Genomic DNA, 26,564 nt, shown 5'->3' with positions numbered 1-26,564 from the left:
TGAATTGAACTGTGTGTGGGTGTGTCTTTGTGTGTGTCTTTGCATGCGTGTGCAGTGCTTTGTCTAGCCAGTTCACTTTGAATAGTAGCAATACTTTCCCCGAAAGGAGATGTATGAAACAAAAAGCATTTTGAAAAAGGAAATGCTCTATTCACAGGGCCACTTCATAAAAAAACTATCTTTGATTTTCTACAGGTGTTTCTGGTGCTTGGTTACACTTCTATCCATGTTTCAAATGATTCTAATCATAATTCATACATCATTAGTAATTTACATGTCGCTCAAATGAGTAGTTTTCTGAAGCACATCACAGTGGGCCAAAGGATGTGAACCATTAGCTGTTTCACCCCCAAGGTTCTCTCCTGGAGGGAGTAGGTGGCAAAGGGGTCAACAGGGCAAAAGCACCATCTATGTTCTTGTCTGAGAGAAGAAGAAAGGGTGTCTTATCTGTAATTTTACTTTAAAGTAGTGCATTTGTTAATTCAACACATTTACTGAGAACTCTTATATGCTGGGAATCATGTTAAAAGCTGGATTTATAATAGCAATGCCCTTACGGAGATACAGTCTCACGAAAAGTTAAGACAGTGTGTAACAGTAGGAAAAGTATTCCAGCTACTATGGGAGAACATGACAGGAGGTCTGGCTTCAAGGATTATCAAGAAAATCAGTGTGGGTCACCCACAGAGTGTGAGAAAAGCCAGCAAAGAGCTGAGGTTGCAGGAGCTGTTGGGGGTACAGTGGCAGCAGATCAGATGGACACTTTTGGATGATGTTTGGAGAAGGAATTAAAGGAGCAAATATGAAAGCAAAGAGAAAATTTAGGAGGCAACCGTAGTAATCCCAGGGAAAAGAGATGGAACTGGGGCTTGGGCAGTTCATAACAAGTCGGGGAGAATATTTAGAAGGTAGTATTAACAAAAATTACAGAAAGAAGAAAAAGTTACCCGTAACCACACCATCAAAAGACAACTGATATAATTCCCATCAGATATTTCTGTGTATCTATATATTTATATATGCACATATATGTGTAATCACTGGCACATTTATGCTTACCACCTACATATTTTTTATTTTGTTGCAGAGCCTACTTGAAGTAGATGGAGTTTGTCTTCATCACTGTATATACTTTCTGTTAAGGCTTTTTTCTCTAATTTGGTCATACCTTCTCTCTTCCAGGTGCTTGATATCTTTCTTTTGTGTGCCATCCATTTTCATCCAGGCATTTACTGCTAACTTTTTTATTTCCTGTACTTACTATCAAAACCAACCCCCGTTTTATAGAATTGCTTTCTGGGTCCAGTGGTAGGCAGAATAATGGATCTGCAAAGTTGTCTACATCCTAATCCCTGAAACCTGTAAATAGGTTACTTCATATTGGCAAAGTGCACTTTGCAGACATGAGTAAGGACCTCAAGATTGAGAGATTACCTTGTAATAATACAAGCCCACCTGGATTGGCGCAATGTAATCACAAGGATCCTTAAAAGATGAAAGAGGAAGGCAGAATCAGAGAAAATATGAAGATCGAAGCAGGGATGTGTGTGTGAGACAGAGGGGGAGATTTGAAGATGCTATACTACAGTCTTGGAAGATGTAGGAAGGGGCCAAGGGATGCAGGTGGCCTGTACACACTAGACAAGGCAAGAAAACCAATTTTCTCCTAGAGTCTCCAGGAAAAACGCAGCCCTGCAAACACCTTAATTTTAGCTCAGCCAAACCCATTTTGGACTTCTGACCTCCAGAATTGTAAGACAAGAAATTTGTGTTTTAAGCTGTTAAATTTGTGCTAATTAATCACTGTAGCAACAGGAAACCAGTATGGATATCCCTGTTGAAACATAGTATATTTAATCATATGGAGGGATCAGTAACTGACAAAGATTAACATGTTACCTTTTTTGTGTGTGGGGTGTGTGTGTGTGTGTGTGTGACAGGGTCTCACTATGTAGACTGAAGTGCAATGGTGCAATCATAACTCACTGCAGTCTTGATCTCCACAGCTGAAGCAGTCTTCTACCTCCCAGACTCAAATAGCCTCCCACCTCAGCCTCCTGAGTAGCTAGGACTGCAGGCATGCACCACATCATTGCCCAGCTAATTTTTGTGGGTGGTTTTTTTTTTTTTTTTTTTTTGAGATGAGATTTCACCATGTTTCCCAGGCTTGTCTTGAACTTTTGGGCTCAAAGCATTCTACCTGCCTTGACTTCCCAGAGTGCTGGGATTACAAGCATGAGCCACTGCACCTGGCCTATCTTTTCTTTGTTAACTCCAGTGAAAGACTTACTCATGTTAAAATTCTGGAAATCAGTCTGGTGGAGGAGATATTTGGAGTTTGGGTGCAGGCAGGTGAGTGGCAAGTGTGTGGGATGTGAGGAACTTCCCTGAAGTCCTTCTCAATACTCAGGTTCCCAGGAGTCACCTTGCTTCCTTCACGTTTCACAGAGACTCACCAACCAGCTGAATTCAGTGCAAGATTTGCATGAAAAATTCTTTTCAGTTATAATGGATTTTGAAAAATTTTTTTTGCATTTGTGTGCATCTATAATCTTAGTGTGAATGTGGATTCAGATACTGTGGAGCACAGTTTTACATATTGAATTTTTACTTACTTTTATATTTAAAATTGATATTTTGAATTTTGCATCGGCTCAGCTCGTTATTTCCAAGGGGGTGTGCACTGACATGTCTTTGAATTATGATCTCTCCCTAAAGGGAATGTCTTGCATCTTGAATAAACAACAGATGTTGAATGTGAGGGAGCTGGGGCTGGAAGAGGATGCATTTGCAGAATATGAGAGGATATTTTCTGTTAGTGGATGGAACTACAGGATCGAATAGATGTTCAATGAAATGTAAGAGATAGAAAAGCTAGAGTATCACTTGACCCTTGCATTGCTTTCAATTTACCGTAAACATCATCATCCCTTTTGCCTCAGAGACACATCTGATGCAAACACTGTCACTCGTCCTTTTTTTCTACTAGTTGGAGAGGAAAAAGAAAAAGGTTTTTTCACTGTATCTTACAGGCCTCTAAACCAAAGCTTTAGACTCCAAGAACAAAAGAATATCAAAGATCTTATTGGACCGTGAAGAGAAAAGTGATCCCTCCGGAAACTGGGGCCTTATAGATTTAAATTTGCATCTGAAATTGTCCTAACCTGAAGCGTAGTCAACTTTAAATAGACACAGGTGAAGCCCGCCTCTTTGATGGACTCTCCTGGTGGTGTTCCAGGACTCCCTCGGAGCATATTACTGTGATCCTCTCTGAATATTTCAGAGCATGGAAAAGTCGGGCTGGCACCATATCAGGAAGAAGGTGGTGACAGAGTCTTAATATCAAATGACTCTAGGATGATTACACAAGGTTGCCAGATAACTTACATTTATTCGTATCACCTGTAAGCATACATGATCTCATTAGTACCTCGTAGCAATGCTGGGACACCAATGGAGAAGACATTATAAACCCCATTTAATAACACTGGGGGATGATGCCTAAGAGACATTAAATCGTTTATCTCACATTACAGTCTTAGTAAGTTGTAAAGCCAAATTGGCACCTTGGATTAATGCTTTGTCCAAAGCTGAAACCAGCATACCCTAAACTTGTCTTTCTTCAGGAGTAATCTGCCAATGATGACTTGAAGCCTAAACATCTGGAGTACCTAAAAATAAATAAATAAATAAATAAATAAATAAATAAATAAATAAAAGTAGAATCCTGTGCTCCACCTCAGATCCTCTGGGTATGGAATTTGGAATTCTGCATTTTAAGTAAGTTCCCCAGGGAATTCTTTTGCACACCACAGTTTGAGAACTTCTAAGCCTCTGAAGTCCCTTGCTACTCAAAGTGTGATCTGTGGACCAGCATCTCAATAACACCAGCATCACCTGGGAGATTCTCTGCGAGAAATGTAGAATCTTGAGCCAAATTCCAGACATACTGGATCAGGATCTGCATCATAAGAAGATTCTCAGGGATTTACAGGCACATTGAAGGATCAGAAATAGTAGTATAAACCTCAGCATTGAAGGCTAATAAAATGTCTCCTAAGATGGAATGAAAAACAGTTGAGACTTGGTACATCTGACTTTTGTTTTTCCCTGAATCAAGTCAGCTGAATTCTCATTTCTATGTTTGGCATAGCAAGGGCCAAGGGCTACGTTACAGCACCTACTCAGTCTTTGACTGTGTGTCAACAAGCTTATGGAAAATGCTGCTCCACTCTCCAGACTGCAGAAGGAGTGAGGCCCATCAGATAGGAAAACTCTAGCTATCTTGTTATCTCTGCACTCCGTCTGCTACACAAAACTGAACCCTGAGATAATCCTGATCAGCATTAAGAACTGAAACGTGAGGAAAGAGAATTTGAGTAAGTGGAAAATTCTAGAAAGGGGACCCCAAGAGGGAATTGAAGTTATCAACCAATACAGGTGCCTGCACCTCCCATTCCTGGAGAATTCTGTTTCCAAAACTATAATAGTGAATAGAAGGCTACCCATTGAGCTTAAGATATCGAGAAAATACTTCTGATAATTGTAAAATTAACAACTTTCTTATCCCTTTTGTTAATTTAATATTCGTTTCAGAAAATCCAAGTGTTTCAAATATCCATAAATTCCAGGTTTTAATGTTTTAGTAATTAGAAGTTCATAATGGAGAGAGAAAACAGCAGATTTCTTATACTGTTTCCAGTATGTGATTCATACATAACAGGTCACCTGTTAAATGCTAAATGAAATTGCCATTATACTCATATATTCCTGGCTGATGTGGAATGAAAGGGTGTGATTTAAAGGGCCAGATAAAAACTATATTTCTAGTAATTCCTTGAAGAGACAGCATATTTTCACTTTAGTCTAAAATATTGTGATAGAAAAGAGAAATAAATGTACACGGAAATAAAACTTGTAAAAATACTGAGCAAAAATGGATTCTAAATTTTTTATAAAGGAAAAGCATTGATTTACTCATGTTAAATATTTTTCTTTAAAAAAAAAATTCCCTACTTACGGAGCTCCCTAAATGACAGGAAAACCAAGCAATCATGATGTTTCCCGCAGGATCACATGCTTTATATTTAATTTCAAATACTTGGTGCTTTGAAATATTTTAATATTAATCTTAAAGCACACATATAAAAATAGGATGGAAGAGGATATATTACAGCTACTCTCAGGAAAAAGAATTCCTAACAAAGCAATCAGACTCTAGGAAGCCATTAGCACACCTTTGAAAAGTGAAAGCAGACAGTATTAAACTTTTAAAAGCTTACTTTGAAGGAATGTAGAATTTGTTAATATCATTTTGGTGAGGAAGAAAAGAAGAGACTGTGTTACATTATTTATTTCAGGATCTTTGAAGGCAGCTGCTTTTTTTCTTTTCTCAGCTGGTTCGTTTTAGTGTTAATGAGCATCAAGCTCATATATCAAAGACAGAATAACAAACCTTTAAATGTCAACCCAAAGGAGATCTTTATTTTTCTATTTGCAACTGTGAAGCAGTGAGGATAATTTAAGATATGAAAATCTGAAAAATTACCTGAACATTTATAAAGAGAGAACTGGAAGAGGCATAAAATTGCAGAGTAGTTTTGAGAGAAAGAATTTCAACTGTGTATTCAGCACACAGCAGGGAGGGAAAAGAATACTCCCTTAAGGGATTGACAAGGTAGAGTTAGAGATATGCAGTAAAAATTTAGAAATGCAGCCCATTATATTTGTCTCTGAAATGATAAATGTGAACATTTAGGCACTAACTTTATTATAATGTATAAGGATGAGCTGACTGATTTGGAAAGCAAAATTTCAGTTTTGCAAATGATACTAAATGAGAAAAAAACGTAAATAATGAGCAGTCATTCCGCGCTCCACTAAGAGACTAAATTGTTGCAGTGCAGTTGCTGAGGCTAACAATAGTGGATGTGCTGAGTTTAGGGCAGAGTTAAATATTCCTTTTGTAGACAGCAAGAGCAGGTCTCTCTGAATGAAGGTGTCACAATGTGCTGACTGAAAAGAGATTTGAATTAGAAAAATCCTTCAAACTGGGTAACTCAACAAATCCAATGGAGAGAGAAAACGTTATGATTCAAGAATAGAATACACACCTGGTCATAAAGGAATTCTTAGGCGTTCTTGCAGCTAAACTAGGCTGGTTCTGAGCATGTAATTTAGGAGAAAGTTGGAATGTACTCACTCATAAATGAGCAGGTTATCTCAGAGAATTAAAGGCGTGCCTTCTTCCAGGACCGAGGTTTTGTTATTGTTGCTTCTGTTGTTATTGCCGTTCTTCTTTACCTATCACTACTATTATTTCTAAATTGGATTACTTTTTTCCTTCCTTCATGCTTAGGTGGTCTGTGACTTTAACTGTGGAACATGAGTTGAAAGTGTGCAAATTAGTGTGTAACTATGCAGAGAAGCCAGGCAGATCACACACTCAAAGACAGATGTACGTATCTACAGACTATCAGGTCACCTTTGTGACAGGACTGAAGATCACATGACACCTCCTGCTCAAACCATCTGTCATTGGGACTGATATTCCACTATTAAAGATTCAGTTCTTGAAGACATTTTTATGTCTTACAGTTACCCAAGTGCGGCAAATACTATAAGAGTGGTGATCTTCTATGTCAGAGTGAACTCAATGTTAGCAAGAGATTAATGAATAATTGTTATATTTGCCTTCTTTGGTTGCTAGTCCAGATTCTCACATTTACAAAGCCCTGTTCTCTTAGGCACTCTGAATTCCTTACCCTTGATAACAAGAAAGAATCCAATAGAAAATTCACTTTAAGCTCTTAGTGATTCTTTTTATGGTTTCTGCCATGTAGAATAACGTATCTACGAAGAAGAGAATAGAGAACAGAAAGATGGGGTAATGCTTAACCAAACCCAAGGAATAACTAATGAAAAGCTTTCAAGCAGTTTAGAGCTTCCAAGAGAGAGACAATTTGGGATAGTCGGGAGCTCCCCTAATATTCTTCAAATAATTCTGTTCCTGTATTCATGAATATGTTACTGGAAGGTAAGATCAATACTTTATGAAAATTACAGTCACATTTTCATAATGGAATAGATAGTTTTTCTTACAATTCAATGATTTTCTAGGTTGTCCATTTTACTCTCAACCCTCAAAAGCAAGCTGATTTTGGAGCACAAACATAAGACATATTTGAAGACAAATGTATTCCCCACTTCATACCAAAAAATATAATGCAATCCAAATCCAAATAATAGAATTTTGAATAAGGTTTCTTTTGTATTTTATGTGACAGAATTTTTTCCTTTAGACTGGATAAAGGAGGATATGTCATAGTATAAAGAATATTGATGAGAAAATTGTAGGAAGATGATAGATGATAAGAACAAAAAATAATTTTGTTGAGAAATTATTTGCAATGTTGTTTCAGAGCACAGTCATCTTTTATTTTGTTTCCTTTTAAGAATTCTGAACTAGGATGCTGCCAGGAAACAGCATAGTCAAACTAGGTACTCGAGGGGAATTTAATGAAGAAATCACTTATAAAAGAATGGGTGGGGCTTATAGGGAAATTGACAAGGGATATTGCAGTACTAAAGGGCTAGCAATAATAGGAACTGTTAGTCAACCCAGACCTGAAGGGGCAAGGAAGAAACCAGAAAGAGAAAATTCACAGCCAAGGCTATCTGAGAGCCCTATAGCCTTTTTCAAAGATGCAGGAGAGAGCTGGAAAAATAAAATCCTTAGCCAGTCTCTCTCTCTTCCCATCCAATGATTTCCTTTTCTCCTTTCTCTTTGGAAAAAACAATGGGAATCCAAAAGGCAAGGGAGCTTGTGGACATAATCGATACAGATCAGCCCTTTGAAGCAGAGCTTGCTGGGAAAAGGCAGGGAGCACATCTTGAGGACTGAATGGAGGATCTACAACACAGATGCTCATTGGCATGGAATCAAATTTCATTCAACCCCTTTCAATTTTTATACCTGAATTCATTTTTCCATATTTGTAGCATTTCAGCCATCTGCCCATTGGTAGTCTCCCTAAGACATTAGACTATTTCTTCTGTTCTCATTTTGTCCTTGACAATTTTCCAAGATTTGCATCGCCTTATCACCCACTAACATCATCCCGTGGTGCCGAGTACAGCCACAGTTGCCGTCGGTAGGTCTCAAATTGAGGCAATATTCTGACAGCTATTCCTGGATTCCACAGCTGTTCTAGAGCTCAGGAGGGCCACATTCCACGAGCTGTTAGGAAACAGCTAATGTGTTCTCAAATTACTATTACTGAGATTTTATATCAAGAAGGTAAAGTGGGTTGGTTACTAAGGAACAGGTGAAGAGGAGAAACAACACTTCAAATTGTGCTTTAGTTTGCACTCCCCTAGTTTGATGCAATAAGAATTAACATGGGTAGGTTCCCCACTTTCTTCTCTCCAGAGTCCTGTGATAGTCGAACTTTTCTCACTCAGCTCCTTTAGAGGGAGTGTTTTTAATTGATATGAGAGATGTTGGGTCAAACTACAGCATACAGTGATGAAATTGCAGGAGGATGAAAAAGAAAACAATACTTATGTGGGGGCTGGATGTTCAGGGAAAGCTGGAATAATTGTGACAAGACTGTCCGAAGCATCTGGAGTTTAACGGAAATGGACAGGAAAGCAAAGGGGATTGTTGAGGACTATGTATTTGGAACCTTATCATTTTTTATGTAAGCAAATATTTTGAGTTTTTGTTAAAATTCTTATTTGCTGACTACATTTCTTCAAACCAATGTCATTACTTGGAATCAAGACTACATAGATACCAGTTGATAAAAGGTACTATTTTGGAGGTGGTGAGGCATAATTCTAGATCTTAGATAGGCACAGAGCTGTCCAAGTCATCTCTCTAGACCCACAGCTGAGAGATTATGTACCATAACTGCCAAATTGTTGAAACAATTTTGGAAAGATGAATGAAGTATATTGGTAGAAAGAGATATTGTGCTTGAATTAATGGTTATTGGAAAAATTAAAGAAAATCATGAAGATCACACTGATATTAATTACACAATTTTAAAATAATCAAGCTTATGATAATTCATTAAATTAAGAGTATGGGCTGGGCATGGTGGCTCATGCCTGTAATCCCAGTACTTTGGGAAGCCAAGGTGGGCAGATAGCTTCAGGCCAGAAGTTTGAGACAAGCCTGGGCAACATGATGAAAGCCTGTCTTTACAAAAAGATACAAAAATTAGCCAGGCATGTATGGTGGTGTGTGCCACTTGGGGGCCTGAGGTGAGAGGATCACCTGAGCCCAGGAGGTTGAGGCCACAGTGAGCCGCGATCATGCCGCTGCACTCTAGCCTGGGCGGCCGGAGTGAGACCTTCCCAGCTGCTCGAGAGGCTGGGGCACGAGAATCACTTGAACTCGGTAGGCAGAGGTTACCGTGAGCTGAGATCACGCCACTGCACTTCAGCCTAGGTGACAGTGAGACTGTCTCAAAAAAAAAAAAAAAAAAAAAGAAATGAAAAAAAAGAGTCTGCAGAACTCACAAGATTTCCTCCCATGAACACCTAGTTCCTTAAGAAATTTTAAATTATTTGAAAATGATTTTATTTATGTAATTGACAAAAGGTGTATATATGTATTGTGTACACATGGTTTTGATAGATATATAATTGTGAAATGGCTAATTCAAGCTAATGTATATATTATCTTATACATTTATTATCTTTTTGTGGTGAGAAGAGTTAAAATCTACTCTCTTAGGCCGGGCGCGGTGGCTCAAGCCTGTAATCCCAGCACTTTGGGAGGCCGAGACGGGCGGATCACGAGGTCAGGAGATCGAGACCATCCTGGCTAACACGGTGAAACCCCGTCTCTACTAAAAAAAAAATACAAAAAAAAAACTAGCCGGGCGAGGTGGCGGGCGCCTGTAGTCCCAGCTACTCGGGAGGCTGAGGCAGGAGAATGGCGTGAACCCGGGAGGCGGAGCTTGCAGTGAGCTGAGATCCGGCCACTGCACTCCAGCCTGGGCGACAGAGCGAGACTCCGTCTCAAAAAAACAAAACAAAACAAAACAAAACAAAACAAAAAATCTACTCTCTTAGCAATTTTTAAGAATACAATATATACATTGTTATTAACTATAGTCATGGTGTTGAACAGTAGATCTCTTGAACTTATTCTTCCTGTCTAACGGAAACTTTGTATCCTTTGGACCAAGATCTCTTCACCACATCCACCACCCCAGTTCTCTGTTTCCATTAATTCTAAAAGTTCACTCATAAGTGAGGTTATGTGGTCTTTGTCTTTCTGTTTCTGGCTTATTTCACTTTACAGAATGTCCTCTAGGTTTATCCATGTTGTCACAAATGACAGGATTTCCTTCTTTTTTAAGGTTGAATAGTATTCCTGTGTGTGTGTGTGTGTGTGTGTGTGTGTGTGTGTGTGTGTGTGTAGTATATCACATTTTCTTTATCCATTCGTTTGCTGATAAACACCTAGGTTGATTCCATATCTTGGCTATTATGAATAAGACTGCAAGGAACATGGAAGTACAGATATTTCCTTGACATAAGCAATTTCTTATTCTTTGGCTATATACCCAATAATGGTAAACCTGGATCATATGGTAGTTATGTTATACTTTTAGTTTTTGAGACATCTCCATACTGCTTTCATAATGGCTGTACTAATTTATATTCCTACCAACAGTGTGCAACAGCTCTTTCTCCCCATCCTCATCAGTGTTATCTTTTGTCATTTTGATAATAGCCGTTCTAACAGGTGTGAGGTTTTAACAGGTGTGAGCTTACTGTGCTTTTAATTCAAATTTCCTTTTTATATTGAGCATTTTTTCACATACTTGTTAACCATTTGTATGTCTTCTTTTGAGATATGTGTATACAGATTTGTTGCCTATTTTTAAATCAGGGTTTTGTTTTTGTTTTTTGCTATCAAGTTGTTTTGATTTCCTTATATATTTTGGATATTAACCCCTTATCAGAGGTATGGTTTGCAAATATTATTTTCACATTCCATAAGTTGTCTCTTCAGTCTGTTGATTGTTTTCTTGGCTGTACAGAAGCTTTTTAGTTTTATGTAACCCCATTTGTCTATTTTTTCTTTTAAGTTCATATGCAGGAAAGTCATTGCCCAGATCAATGTCATGGAAATTTTCCCCTGTGTTATTTTCTAGTAGTTTTACAACTTCAGGTCTTACAGTGAAGACTTTAATTCATTTTGAGTTGATTGTTTTTGTATATGGTATGAGATTATTGTTCTGTATAAAGCTATTCAGTTGCTCCAACACCATTTATTGAAGAGCTTATCTTTTCCTAAATGTGTGTTCTTGGTTCCTTTGTAGAAAGTCAACTGACTGTAAATGCATGAATTTATTTCTGGGCTCTCTATTCTGTTCCATTGGTTTATGTGTCTTTTTAAAAATGCCAATACCATGTGTTTTTGATTACTATAGCTTTGTAGTGTATTTTGAAGTCAGGTAGTGTGATGCCTCCAGCTTTGTTCTTGCAGAAGATTGGTTTGGTCGTTTGGAGTCATTCATAGTTCCATACAAATTTTATGATTGTTTTATCTATTTCTGTGAAAAAATGTCATGGAATTTTGATAAAGATTGCATTGAATCTGTAGACTTCTTTGGGTAATATGGCCATTTTTACAATATTAATTCTGGAAATTCATGAACACAGGATATCTTTCCACTTACTTGCATTTTCTTTCATTTTTTTCCATCAGTATTTTATATTTTTTAGTATACAGGTCTTTCACCTCCTTGGTGAAATTTACTCATAAGTATTTTATTATTACTTGGTGTAACAATTATAAATGAGACTGTTCCCCTGATTTCTTATTTTGGAAAGTTCATTGTTAGTGTAGAGAAATACTAGTTATTTTTGTTTGTTGATTTTGTATCCTGCCGCTTTATTAAACATGTTGAATATCTTCATTCTTTCTAACACTCTTGGATGGAGCATTTATGGTTTTCTGTGTATAAGGTCATATTGTCTGCAAACAAACAGTTAACTTATTTTGCAATTTAGATGTCTTTTCTTTCTTTCTTTTGCCTATTTTCTCTGGCTAGAATTTCTGGTACTATGTTGAATAGAAGTGGTAAGAGTAGGCATCCTTGTCTTGGTCCTGATTTTGGAGGAAAAACTTCTAACTTTTCAAAGTTGAGTATAATGTTAGCTGTGGATTTGTCATATATGACCTTTATTGTGTTGAGGTACTTTCCTTCTATATTTAATTTATAGAGAGGTTTCTTCATGAAAAATACATTGGATTTTGTCAAGATTTTTTTGGTAGGGGTGGGGATAGATAGAGGAATTCACAGCCTCTTTCTAACATCCCTGAGACTAGATACCCTAAGAGATTTGCTGCTGTTGTAGGAATTCTGATCAAGACAGTTTGAAATTGCTCATAAAGGCCAGAATCTTCATACATTGGGGGTAAGTACAATGCCAGAAGCCATTTCAGAAGCTACTATTCTCAGAAGAACCTGCCAGGTCCAACAGAAGTTTTGTGTGGATTCAAGTTGGACTGCGGTCTCTGGGCATGCACTGGGGTGGTGGGGGACTGGCTCACTGTCCATATGGTTGGTAAGGTAGACTGGACCATTATTCATAATCAGATGCCACCACTATTAGTAAATGTGAGCAAGAGAGCACTGTTCTGTTTTTGAGTCCAGACTAGACGAATTACTATGGCACACCATTTGCCAAGGGGCAATAGAATGGGAAGTAGATATTCAAAAATACCTAAGTCAGCTTCGCATGAGGGCAATTTGTAGAAATTAGTAAGGATTGGATACTGCTTCTGTGCTGAGCTTGCAGATTCCACCTATAGATGAACTTAATTGGATTGAGGCAAAAAAAGAAATAAAATTAATTGACCATCAAGGAACAGGATAAAATTTAAGCCTGAGGTGTTAGGACAAATGAGAGAAGGCAGAAGTTACTCTAGTATTCTCCAGTTCCTTGAAAATTGATGCCTAAACCAAGACCCCCACTGGGTAGCTATAAATAGGACTCCCTTACAGTAGCCTCATGGGAACTAGAACCACTAATATGCTACCAGTGAGACATGAGCAGAATTATTGTGACTTATAACAGAATAACCTAGTGGCTAATTTTCCCTCCCCATAATTAAGGCAAAGTCTTGGAGAGGGAGGGGTTAAATACTAGAGCTCTGTGTTTGTTTTCTACGAATTCACCCATTTCCCAGCTGAGCAAATAAAAAAAAAAATTAAAAAGTGTACGGGCACTGGTTTCATGTGTTCTCCAGCCCATCAGTAGTAATCTTGTAAATTCCAAGTCAGTTTTCCTCATTTCCTCTCATAAAAAGAAATGATTGATTTTGGTGCAATAGATAATAAAAAACATTTGTGGAGAGGGCCGGAGATAGAAGGCACATTAGGGGGATTGTGGAGAAAGTTGTAGTGGAGAAGCTGAGGGTTAAGGGATGGGTATAGGCTGAAAACATTTTTAATTAGTTTTTCTGACGATTATATAATCACATTTACAGTTTTGGAAAAATATGATTTGGGGGGGTAATTTAAATTTTTACTTTGATTCAGGCATTCTAAAATATATTTGCTAGGCACTAGCTAGGAATAGTAGGAGAGTAAAAGGCCAACCCAGTACTGGTTCTTGAGGAACCCAACTTGCAGGTGCTTCATGTATTGTGGTGTCTTGTGGTTTGCTGACTGTCCGTCCTCATCTGTATTCTGTGATGGAACATTTAGGTTCTGGGTTCATAGCAATCATGGTAGAAATGAAAACAGGAACAAAATTTGTCTTTGGTAGCGTCAATCTCATTGTTCTACACAGGCCTCCTAGGTTCTGGGAGTATCTGTCATCAACCCCTTCAGATTTACCCACTTTGTATTCTGCTCCCTTTTACTGATCTTAAAATCTGCATACTGTGCTATTGGAGGTGGTTTCATAACTTCTCAGGATTTCGAAGTTTTTTATTTGTAAAATAATGATACCAATCTCTGAACTGTACTTCGTTGTGTTGCTAATAAAGATCAAATGAGATAACAAACAGGAAGATGTTTTGGAAAGTGTACAGGGTTGTACAAATTGAATAGAAACAGAATGGTTTACAACTTTGGTTGTAAACTCTGGCTAGACCTTACAGTTTGGAGACTTTCCAGAATGCCACTCACTGGGCTTCTCCCCGAGAGATCCTGATCCGGTTGATCTGGGGTCCTAGAATCAGAATATTTTAGGAGCAATTCTGTTGTACAGGCAGTGTTGAGCATCCATTTACCCCTTAGAGAGTCCGTTACTTCCCCATGACAGCTTTTATTTTTTATGTTTACATTTTAGGTTTCATAATGAATTATAAAAGTAGGGACTATCTCCTTTTAAAGGAATTTTAGCCACCAGGAAACTGTTTGCTAAAGCGTCTTCATTGGGCTTTTGATACTTCCTATAGGTTTTGCCGTGTTCTCCCACCCAGGAGGGCAAACGTTGGAATGGTCACAGAGTTCATAACCAGAAAAGGAGTGGAGCACCCAGTCGAGCGTGTGGTATGAACGGCTGATGCTGGGTATTTTAAACCTCAGGATTGTAAACAGAAGTTTCATCTGTTGACTGGGGATTTCTTTGTGACCCACATGCTTTTAGAATATTCTGGTGACTCACTTCCCTCCAGAAGTCCCCTTCTCTGAGTTGCCCAGTCTCCTCAGCAAACACTGCTGGGTCATCCCCTGCTTCCTTGTGTGCATGAAGATAAAACACTGAAAAAAATGGGGGGAGATTTTATAATTGCTGTCATGAGCAGCTGCATGTTGAAAAAAGGTGAACTAACTTTAACTTATTATTTTTTCTGTCAGAATGTATTTAGTATGAATTACTCATGTGCAATACAATATTTGATAATTTTATATATAGCCAGCCACATATAGATGAAAATTTAGAATTCAGTTTTTAATCATATGACAACTGGCATTGAATTTCCAGTTATTTTTGCTAAACATCTGTCCAATTTATTTACTAGAGTACATTCATATTTACAGTTTCCTTTCATAAAAACAATTCTAAAATGATTAGCTATATGCTTGTTTACCCAATGCTAAAGGCAAGTCTGAAAATTTGCAACTGCATTTAAAGCTGTCATTCTAATTACTGCCAGGCATTCCTATACCCTATATGCAATTTTTGTGCTATTTAAAAAATAATATTATAATTATTATTTTGAAAAATAGAAATAGGAGCCATTAAGCATTGGAGATCATGCTTTATTCTCTCTCTCTCTCTTTTTGCTTTTTCCTTCTTAGATGGAGTCTCACTCTGTCGCCCAGGCTGGAGCACAGTGGCGTGATCTCCACTTCCCAGTTCAAGGGATTCTCCTGCCTCTGCCTCCCCCGTAGCTGGGATTACAGGCACACACCACCATGCTCGGCTAATTTTTTCTTTTTAGTAGAAATGGGGTTTCACCATGTTGGCCAGGCTGGTCTTGAACTCCCGGTCTAAAGCAATCCACCCACCTAGGCCTCCCAAAGTGCTGAAATTACAGGCATGAGCCAGCGCACCCAGCTCATACTTTATTCGCTTAGAAAGTCATAGAAAGGTATTTTTTTCTGTATATCCATGACGTTGATTGTACGCTGGAGAACTTTCGTTTTTCAGCATTCATGTATGTCTTGATTTAAGACAATCTGAAATTTAAAGCATCAATTAATCTAATAAACCTGGAACAAGTATTTGCATTATGAAAATGGTTCATCTCAGAGGTCTTTAAAAGTTAACTCTGAAATTGTTAAGCCGATACATTGCCATTGGCATGGTAAATTGACTCTAGTGATTCATTTGTGGGAAATTATCTTAAATATTTTTGGAAAAAAAAAAAGCACTACAATTATGTACACAGATTTGCTCATCATCATGTTATGTAGGCTTTGAAAAAAGTAGAAATGGCCTAAATACCTAACAATTGCACAATAGTAAATAAATGGCAGTAAATTTACTGGATGAACAGTTACAAAGTTTTAAAAATGACTATTTAAAAATACTATAAATTTTACACTTTAAAATAAGATTCTAAATTTTATGTTATGTGTATTTAATCACAATAAAATAATCTTATAAAATATGGAAGTAATATTTATTAGCATATATTGCAGTGTTAATTGTGGCTATGCTACAATTTATATTGAAATTAAGGATATATGTACACAGATAGAGAAAGACAAAAGAAATTAAAAAGTCAAACTTATATTATTTAAAGTGGTGAGATCATAGTTTTTTTTCTATTTAATATTTTTAAGATTATTTTACATCAGAAGAAGCTTTACCACTTTGAAAAGGTAATTAAAGATATTGACTCTCTATAGAAAAGATCAGGGACCTATCTCAAATTGTTATCCTTATTAGTCCTATTATCTAATCAGATGTGTAAAGAACTCAGTACGTTACTTTTATTTTCATAGTGCATATTTCATGCAAGATGGTGCTGCATATAAGCAGATTTACAGATATGAACAAGAAAAAACACTAAATATATTAATATTTGTGTGGGTGAGAGACAGAGGTAGTTACTCAATATCTCACTTGAAAAACAAGACAAAAATAATCAGAAAAAAATGCTGCTGATGAAAGTGACGAAAACCTGGGGGCTATTTTTATTTTCTGTGGACAGTAATATCTCTTTATAACAGTGCTGAGTACTGACTAGTTCTTAATAAAACCTAGACTTATCTTTTAAGCACTCAAACTAAAAAGCAAATAAACACTAAAAAATATTTTGAAGGAAATCTTTCTGAAATGTGTTACACACTTTCCTGCTTTTCTAAATGGTTTCCAAAGAATTTAACCTGACCTTTTTCCATTTGACTTACATTTACAGCCCTGCCTTGCTGAGCAGGTTGCATGCTTCAGTTTGTGTGGTTCTTCTATCTCTTCGTTTGCTATAAAATCACTTCTTTAACAAATGATACAAGTCCGTATCGACAGAACCACCTTCTACTTCCATTTGAATTTCTTATGTTCAATTTTCTCAGATCAGGTAAACACTATAACAAGCTTTCTTGAGCTTTGTGTATTATGTGATTAATCATGTAAATCATGTGGCTCCTCTGGGGAGTAAAGGGCTTGAGGTTTTTGGAAAGGTCTTTTGATAGCCTAGAGTTCTTGTTCTAAATTCTGAATGTACAACTATATTCTGAAGGATGAAGCTTGCAGATTCCTGGCTCTCAGATGAGTGTTGAGTCACAGAACTAATGTTATGTTAGAAGCAGAGGGGAATGTTGATGAACAAATTATGTTTTGTTAATGTATGATATTTTTGCTCTTTATATTATGAGAGAGGGTGAAAGAATCATGAGTAGAATGGAATAGAAGAAATCCAAAAAGAACACCAGGAATTAGAATACATTTAAATAGGCAGAAAATGGTACATAGAATAATGAAATGCAGAAGAGAAAGACAAAAAAAAATCTTATTTTGATTAGATGTTTTATTATTTAATATATTTGAGGCTTTGTCCATAGAAATTGAAATGTGGGTTTTTCTGAATGTTCAGCAATTCAACTGAAGGAAAGAATTAGGAGATTACATAGGTTCCAAAAAATGAGGGGCAGAGGCTAGAAAATTATATTATCTCTAAATAAAACTGACACTTAAACTTTTGGTATTCTGAAGCTAGTATCAGAGAAACATGGAAAACATGTACAAACTCAAAATATAACAACCTCACTCCCTCTGGCAAAAATGAACCCCAAAACCAAAACCTCTTCTGCCTCTAAGACTCTGAGTAGGAAGTTGAACTAAGAGGCACACACGTGTACCCGTTAGTGAAGAGACATAGACAGCATTGATGTAAGAGTTCAGAGATCTGGGCTCCCAGAATTACTTTTCTATAACATGTACAATTCCTGTCCCCTTCTCTAGGCCTTTGTAAAGTATCATTCGTGAAATGAAGAATTGGAATAGAACATTGCTATGCTCCTTTTAGAGCTCAAATAGAAAGTCATCATCTTTCACTTCTCCCTAACTTTGGAAGAGGTTGATCAATATCTTCTTCTTGAAGCACTTTTTTTTTAACCTCCATGACACATCCTCTCCTTGATTTCCAAAATTTCTTCTCCTTAGCTTTGTCAACACTTTCTTTTCTTTATTTTCTGCCAAGCTTCAAATGTTAATCAGAGTTCATAAGGTTCATCTCTGAGACCTGTTTTCTTAGACACTCTAAAATCCTAGGTAAACTTATCCATTCTCATTTTTTGATTTTTTAAGTTAAAATTCAGCATAATAAAGAAATTACGTATAGTACAATGTGTAGTTTTACAAATTAGAGAATAATTATAAAGCATACACCTAGGTAAATACCTAGGCAGTAAAACAGTTGTGTGACTCAACACTTATCTGAAAGCCAGACTTCTGGAAGCTCAACCCTTCAGAATATAGTTGTACATTCAGAATTTAGAACATGGCCTCTAGGTTATCAAAAAAACTTTCTGAAATCCTTAGTGAAAACACTGGCAGTAAAACACACGGTCTGTGCTCATAAGTCCCTGAGATTATGGGGCTCATTTGTTTTTGCAGCAAATCTAATACATCCTCCTCTAAAATTTTTACTTTAAAAACCTATAGGTAAGTTTTATGGCTATCTTGAGAACCACATTCTTTATGGCTTTAATGAAAACTATTTTATAATTTACCGGGGATTAATTTTTTTGTTATTTTTGAATATTTGAGAAAAGTTAGTTTAAAAAATCACGCATGGATGTTAAATTTTATTACATAATATTTGTTCATTTATTATCCTATTATCTGTTAATGTAGTAAATTACATTGATTTTTTTGGAATGTTGAACCAACCATGCATATAGGCTTAACTTGGTCATGATAACTTATTCTTTTTTAATATTTCTGAATTCAGATTATTAATACAGCTGACCCTTGAACAATATGGGTATGAACTGCCTGGGTGCAATTACATGCAGACTTTTCCTCATGTTTTGCCACCCCTGAGACAGCAAGACCAACATTTCTTTTTCCTCCTCCTCCTTGGCCTACTCAATGAGAAGATGAAGACCTTTATAATATACTGCCACTTAAGGAATAGTAAATATATTTTCTCTTCCTTATGATTTTCTTAATAACATTTTATTTTCTCTAGCTTACTTTATTGTAAGAATACAGAATATAATACATTAACATACAAAATATGTGTTGACTATTCCTGTTATCAATAAGGCTTCTAGTCAACAGTAGGCTATTAGCAATATTGTCTACTGCTATATTGACTCTCAGGTTTTCTAGGAGTCAAAAGTTATAGATGGATTTTGAACTGCATGGGGGTACAGGTCCCCTAACCCCTGCATTGCCCAAGGATCAGCTATACTTAAGAATTTTGTGTTATAAAAAATCAATGATGCAAAAATGGCTACATCTCTGTGGCACCTCTGATCCACTTGACCTCTTATTCTGGCACCCGGATGGAAGGATCAGTTCCTATCTGGGATGTTACACTGTTTGGCAGAAGAGTGCTGGAAGAAACTTGTGATGCCTTTTAAATCTTCTGCTTAGATGTATTCAAATGTGTTCATTAAATTCATCCGTACACCATTGGCCCAAACACACCCATGTATAAGAAAGAAGACAATATTTTCAGGGAATAATATTTATGACAGAATACAAATTTTAAACTATGTAATTTTAAGAGCAAATGCAAAGAAAAGGATCATAAACAATACATATAATCTTAGAAGTTCATATACAGTGCAAGTTTTGGTAATAAATAAGAACAATTTATATTTTAATTCAAAGGAACAAAAGCTCAAGATTTTAGTGTTTTGGAATCAAGATTTGGAGAATTAGGATTTATACTTGGAAGACGAAAATATATATGTATATTTTATATATATTTTATATTTTACATATAAATATATATGTATATATGTATATTTTAATCAAAACAAATATCCAAATATGAAGAAAGGCACATTAGACCTGCATGTTAAGAAAGTGTATCAGATATCTATTGGTGCATAAAAAATTACTTGGAAACATAACAGCTTAAAACAACAAACGTTTATTATCTCCCAGATTCTAGGTCAGGAATATGGGAACAGTTTAGCTGAGTGGATTTGGCTCAGGGTGTCTCATGATGTAATAAAAGTGTTGGCTGAGTTGCAGCTATCTCACATTTGACTCGGGGAGGATCCATGACCGTGCCTCCCTCACGTGGCTATTGGCTGACCTCGGGATCTGTTCAAGACTCACTCATAGCCCCCTCCACAGGGCTGCCTCATAGCCTGCAGCTGGCTCCTCCCAAAGCAAGTGTCCCAGGAAAGAATGAGACTGCACTCAAGAAGGAAGCTATGGTCTTTTCGCAATCTAATCCCAGAAGTGGCATCCCAGAAGTGGCATCCCAGAATTTCTGCCATACTCTATTCTTTAGAAGCAAAGTATTCAGTCCAGCCTGCAGGCAGGGGGAGCATGTGACTACCAGGAGGTGAGGAGCACTGAGAAGTATATATGTTTTTATAAAGATCCATAACTCTGTAAATGGATAAGGTAAGATGCTAAATGGCAATTAGTTGATAAAGGATGACTCTCACTTTTTGTTTTATACATGTGTATCATTTGAATTTTTTAAATGAATATATTATTCTGTTACTAAAGAACAAAAGTAAATACAAATAATGTACATTGCCAAAGTGATTTTTAAGGTCTTCTGTGATGGTGACTGAATATTCAGGTTTATGTCATTATTAATCTATCACTATAGGGCTTGATAAGAATGTGAAAGAGCTGACCTTGGCCCAAGATCCTGACTTTCTATGGGACAGTCCTGATGGATTTGTCCTGCAGAGGGATTGTGATAATTCTGAGAGGAATGTAGATTGGGCTACAGGTTAGCTCTGTGGAGTTGAATTAAGGCTTCCATGTCATGGGGATGCTTCCATTAGGTGAAAACTTGCCAAAAACTTATTCTGATGATGAAGGCTTTTTTCAAACATAGACACTTATAAGAATAATTTGGGAGTTTTTTGGTTGAAAGTGAAAGAAAAGCCAAACCCAATTGGGTTTTACACAAGGGAAACGTGTTGATTCAAAAAACATTTCAGAGACTGAACTAGATTCAGGAGCTGTTTGTTTCATAGTTCCACAATATCATCAGGGTTCTGATTCTTCATCTTAATAGGATTTTCAATTGTGCACTCCTCTATGTATTGATTATTCCTCATGTTTGCAAAAGTAGCAGCATCAAATCTAGAAATTCCAGGATTCATGTCCTTACATCAGCAAATCCAACAAAAAGAAATAAAGTGTTTTTATACATTAACAGTAAAAAATATTGTTTGCTCTGACTGGCCTAGGCCATGTGTCTTTTTCTGATTGGATCATTGCATTGAGGTGGTGGTATGTTCAAACCGGCTTTAGCTCATCAGAGTTCAATCATAAATCTGATTTAAGAGGTCGATTTAAAGGGAGTGAATTTTATCTCAAACCCAAGTCTGAGATGGTGTAAATGAGTAATGTTCCAAAAGAAATTTAGAGTAATATTACCAGGGAATATGAGAACTTGATATAGGGCATCAAATAAAAGAAACATTATTACTTTATAGGGACACAACAATTCTCCACACCAATCAGAATGACTGTTATTAAAATGTCAAAAAATAACAGGTGCTGGCCAGGATGCAGAGAAAAAGAGATGCTTATACACTGTTGATAGGAGTGTAAATTAGTGCATCCATTGTGGAAAACAGTGTGGCAATTCTTCAAAGACCTAAAATCAGAACTACCATTCAACTCAGAAATTTCATTACTGGGTATATACTCAAAGGAATATAAATCATTCTATCATAAAAGATTACAATATGCAATGAACATTATGTTTATTGCAACACTATTCACAATAGCAAAGACATGGAATCAACCTAAATGTCCATCAATGGCAGCATGGATAAAGAAAATGTAGTACATATACATCATGGAATACTATGCAGCCATAAAAAAGAACGAGATCATGTCCTTTTCAGGGATATAGATGGAGCTAGAGGCTATTATCCTTAGCAAACTAACACAGGAACAGAAAACCAGTACCACATGTTCTCACTTGTAAGGGGAAACTAAATGATGAGAACAATGAAAATATAGAGGGGAGCAAGAGACCCTGGGGCCTATCAGAGGGTGGTGGGTGGGAGAAGAGAGAAGACCAGGAAAAATAACTAATGGGCTTAATACCTGAGTGATGAAGTAATCTGTACAACAAACCCTTATGACAAAAGTTGAACTATATAACAAACCTACACATGTACCTCTGAACTTTTTTGTTAAAAAAAAGAATTTATTTTAAAGGATTTTTTTTGCTTAAATTTTATAACTTGATAGCCCAATTCAAGCAAAAGTAAATAGAAATATTAAAACTTATGTAAAAATTACATTGGAATTTAGTGCTTGAAAGATATAAACTTAGAGGCTTAAAATATTTGTTTGACTAGTTCCAAGAGTATTTTTATTTTTCCTTTTTTAAAAAGTTTATTTAAGGATTATGACTATTTCTCCAGTTTTTCCAGTTATACCCTTTTCTGTGTGTTGACTGTTCTTAGCCTGGCTTCTCTCATAGAGGCAAAACAAGTATAAAAGTGGATAAAATAAAGACAACAACTGATTGTCTCAATGGATACCAGACAAATCAGGGAAGTGAGTTTCATATTTGCACTGGATTTCTGACTAGGAACACTTCCCAAACTGCAGCACAGGGGAGCAGATCCTAAAAAGAAAGCAGCATTCTCACTACAGGAAGAAAAGAGATCAAGTTTTGGAGGTGTAATTTGTGAGTCAAAGTCTCAGAGGGGAGATAGTTACATAAAGGAGGAACTCTAGAAATATACATAGGGGTCCCCTTGAGTTTTTGTTTGGATATTCAACTCATAGCTCCTTCATAGTTGTTTTCTTCCTGGCCTCCCAACTTTTCCCTGGCGGAAGACAACTGTGGGGAAGCTGTGAGCTAAGTGGGGATTCCAGAGATGATGTAGTGGTAGGAGAGATTGGGATTCTGACTAGCCAAAGTGGAGAGACAATGCTGAACACCTCAAGCATCAAACTGAGACCTCAAAAAGGAAAAGGCCTTTCTACCTCTAGAGGAGCATTTCTTAATGACAGCACTATTGATAATCTAGACAGAACACGTCTCTTTGTTATGCATTGCAGAATGGTTGGCAGAATCTTTGGCTTGTCTACACACTGTAATCTAGTAGCATTTTTCTTGTATTTTGAAAATCATAACTAGGATATTCCCTAGGATTGTTTGAGGATATTGCCAAAGGTCCCCTGGGAAACAAAATATCCCCCAGTTGAGAACCACTGCAAAAGAGTGAGAGCTACTGTAGGCCCACCCTAAAAACTTACCAACAAGCCTTGACGGGAAAAAACTGAGCAAGTCAAATACCTGCAAGAACGAAACTCAACACTCTTTAGAGGGAGACAGTATAATCCAGAATCTCAACAATATAGCACCCAAATTTCCATCATACAATAACAAATTATTGCACATACAAAAAAACCCCAAAGAATATGATCCATTAACCAGAGAAAAAATGAAGCCAGAGATGACACAGATGCTGGAGTTAGCAGACAAGGACTTTAAAACAGCTCTTATAGGTGACATCAGTAAAAATGAAGGCATAAAGAAATGCAGAGGGCGGAGCAAGATGGCCGAATAGGAGCAGCTCCAGTCTCCAACTCCCAGCGCCAGCGACACAGAAGACCGGTGATTTCTGCATTTTCAACTGAGGTACTGGGTTCATCTCACTGGGGAGTGCCAGACGATCAGTGCTGGTCAGCTGCTGCAGCCCGACCAGCGAGAGCTGAAGCAGGGCGAGGCATTGCCTCACCTGGGAAGCGCAAGGGGGAAGGGAATCCCTTTTCCTAGCCAGGGGAACTGAGACACACAACACCTGGAAAATCGGGTAACTCCCACCCCAATACTGTGCGTTAAGCAAACAGGCACACCAGGAGATCATATCCCACACCTGGCCGGGAGGGTCCCACACCCACGGAGCCTCCCTCATTGCTAGCACAGCAGTCTGTGATCTACCGGCAAGGCAGCAGCGAGGCTGGGGGAGGGGCGCCCGCCATTGCTGAGGCTTAAGTAGGTAAACAAAGCCGCTGGGAAGCTCGAACTGGGTGGAGCTCAGAGCAGCTCAAGGAAACCTGCCTGTCTCTGTAGACTCCACCTCTGGGGACAGGGCACAGTAAACAATAACAAACACAGCAGAAAACTCTGCAGATGCAAACGACACTGTCTGACAGCTTTGAAGAGAGCAGTGGATCTCCCAGCACGGAGGCTGAGATCTGAGAAGGGACAGACTCCCTGCTCAAGTGGGTCCCTGACCCCTGAGCAGCCTAACTGGGAGACATCCCCCACTAGGGGCAGTCTGACACCCCACACCTCACAGGGTGGAGTACACCCCTGAGAGGAAGCTTCCAAAGCAAGAATCAGACAGGTACACTCGCTGTTCAGAAATATTCTATCTTCTGCAGCCTCTGCTGCTGATACCCAGGCAAACAGGGTCTGGAGTGGACCTCAAGCAATCTCCAACAGACCTACAGCTGAGGGTCCTGACTGTTAGAAGGAAAACTATCAAACAGGAAGGACACCTACACCAAAACCCCATCAGTACATCACCATCATCAAAGACCAGAGGCAGATAAAACCACAAAGATGGGGAAAAAGCAGGGCAGAAAAGCTGGAAATTCAAAAAATAAGAGTGCATCTCCCCCAGCAAAGGAGCGCAGCTCATCGCCAGCAACAGATCAAAGCTGGATGGAGAATGACTTTGACGAGATGAGAGAAGAAGGCTTCAGTCCATCAAACTTCTCAGAGCTAAAGGAGGAATTACGTACCCAGTGCAAAGAAACTAAAAATCTTGAAAAAAAAGTGGAAGAATTGATGGCTAGAGTAATTAATGCAGAGAAGGTCATAAACGAAATGAAAGAGATGAAAACCATGACACGAGAAATACGTGACAAATGCACAAGCTTCAGTAACCGACTCGATCAACTGGAAGAAAGAGTATCAGCGATTGAGGATCAAATGAATGAAATGAAGCGAGAAGAGAAACCAAAAGAAAAAAGAAGAAAAAGAAATGAACAAAGCCTGCAAGAAGTATGGGATTATGTAAAAAGACCAAATCTACGTCTGATTGGGGTGCCTGAACGTGAGGGGGAAGATGGAACCAAGTTGGAAAACACTCTTCAGGATATCATCCAGGAGAACTTCCCCAACCTAGTAGGGCAGGCCAACATTCAAATCCAGGAAATACAGAGAACGCCACAAAGATACTCCTCGAGAAGAGCAACTCCAAGACACATAATTGCCAGATTCACCAAAGTTGAAATGAAGGAAAAAATCTTAAGGGCAGCCGGAGAGAAAGGTAGGGTTACCCACAAAGGGAAGCCCATCAGACTAACAGCAGATCTCTCGGCAGAAACTCTCCAAGCCAGAAGAGAGTGGGGGCCAATATTCAACATTCTTAAAGAAAAGAATTTTAAACCCAGAATTTCATATCCAGCCAAACTAAGTTTCATAAGTGAAGGAGAAATAAAATCCTTTACAGATAAGCAAATGCTTCGAGATTTTGTCACCACTAGGCCTGCCTTACAAGAGACCCTGAAGGAAGCACTCAACATGGAAAGGAACAACCGGTACCAGCCATTGCAAAAACATGCCAAAATGTAAAGACCATCGAGGCAAGGAAGAAACTGCATCAACTAACGAGCAAAATAACCAGTTAATATCATAATGGCAGGATCAAGTTCACACATAACAATCTTAACCTTAAATGTAAATGGACTAAATGCTCCAATTAAAAGACACAGACTGGTAAACTGGATAAAGAGTCAAGACCCATCAGTCTGCTGTATTCAGGAGACCCATCTCACACGCAGAGACATACATAGACTCAAAATAAAGGGATGGAGGAAGATTTACCAAGCAAATGGAGAACAAAAAAAAAGCGGGGGTTGCAATACTAGTCTCTGATAAAACAGACTTTAAACCATCAAAGATCAAAAGAGACAAAGAAGGCCATTACATAATGGTAAAGGGATCAATTCAACAGGAAGAGCTAACTATCCTAAATATATATGCACCCAATACAGGAGCACCCAGATTCATAAAGCAAGTCCTTAGAGACTTACAAAGAGACTTAGACTCCCATACAATAATAATGGGAGACTTCAACACTCCACTGTCAACATTAGACAGATCAACGAGACAGAAAGTTAACAAGGATATCCAGGAATTGAAGTCATCTCTGCAGCAAGCAGACCTAATAGACATCTATAGAACTCTCCACCCCAAATCAACAGAATATACATTCTTCTCAGCACCACATCGTACTTACTCCAAAATTGACCACGTAATTGGAAGGAAACCACTCCTCAGCAAATGTACAAGAACAGAAATTATAACAAACTGTCTCTCAGACCACAGTGCAATCAAACTAGAACTCAGGACTAAGAAACTCAATCAAAACCGCTCAACTACATGGAAACTGAACAACCTGCTCCTGAATGACTACTGGGTACATAACGAAATG

This window comes from Macaca thibetana, chromosome 12 (genome assembly GCF_024542745.1).
Source record: "Macaca thibetana thibetana isolate TM-01 chromosome 12, ASM2454274v1, whole genome shotgun sequence".
Classification (NCBI taxonomy): Eukaryota; Metazoa; Chordata; class Mammalia; order Primates; family Cercopithecidae; genus Macaca; species Macaca thibetana.
This window is presented reverse-complemented; position numbering follows the sequence as displayed.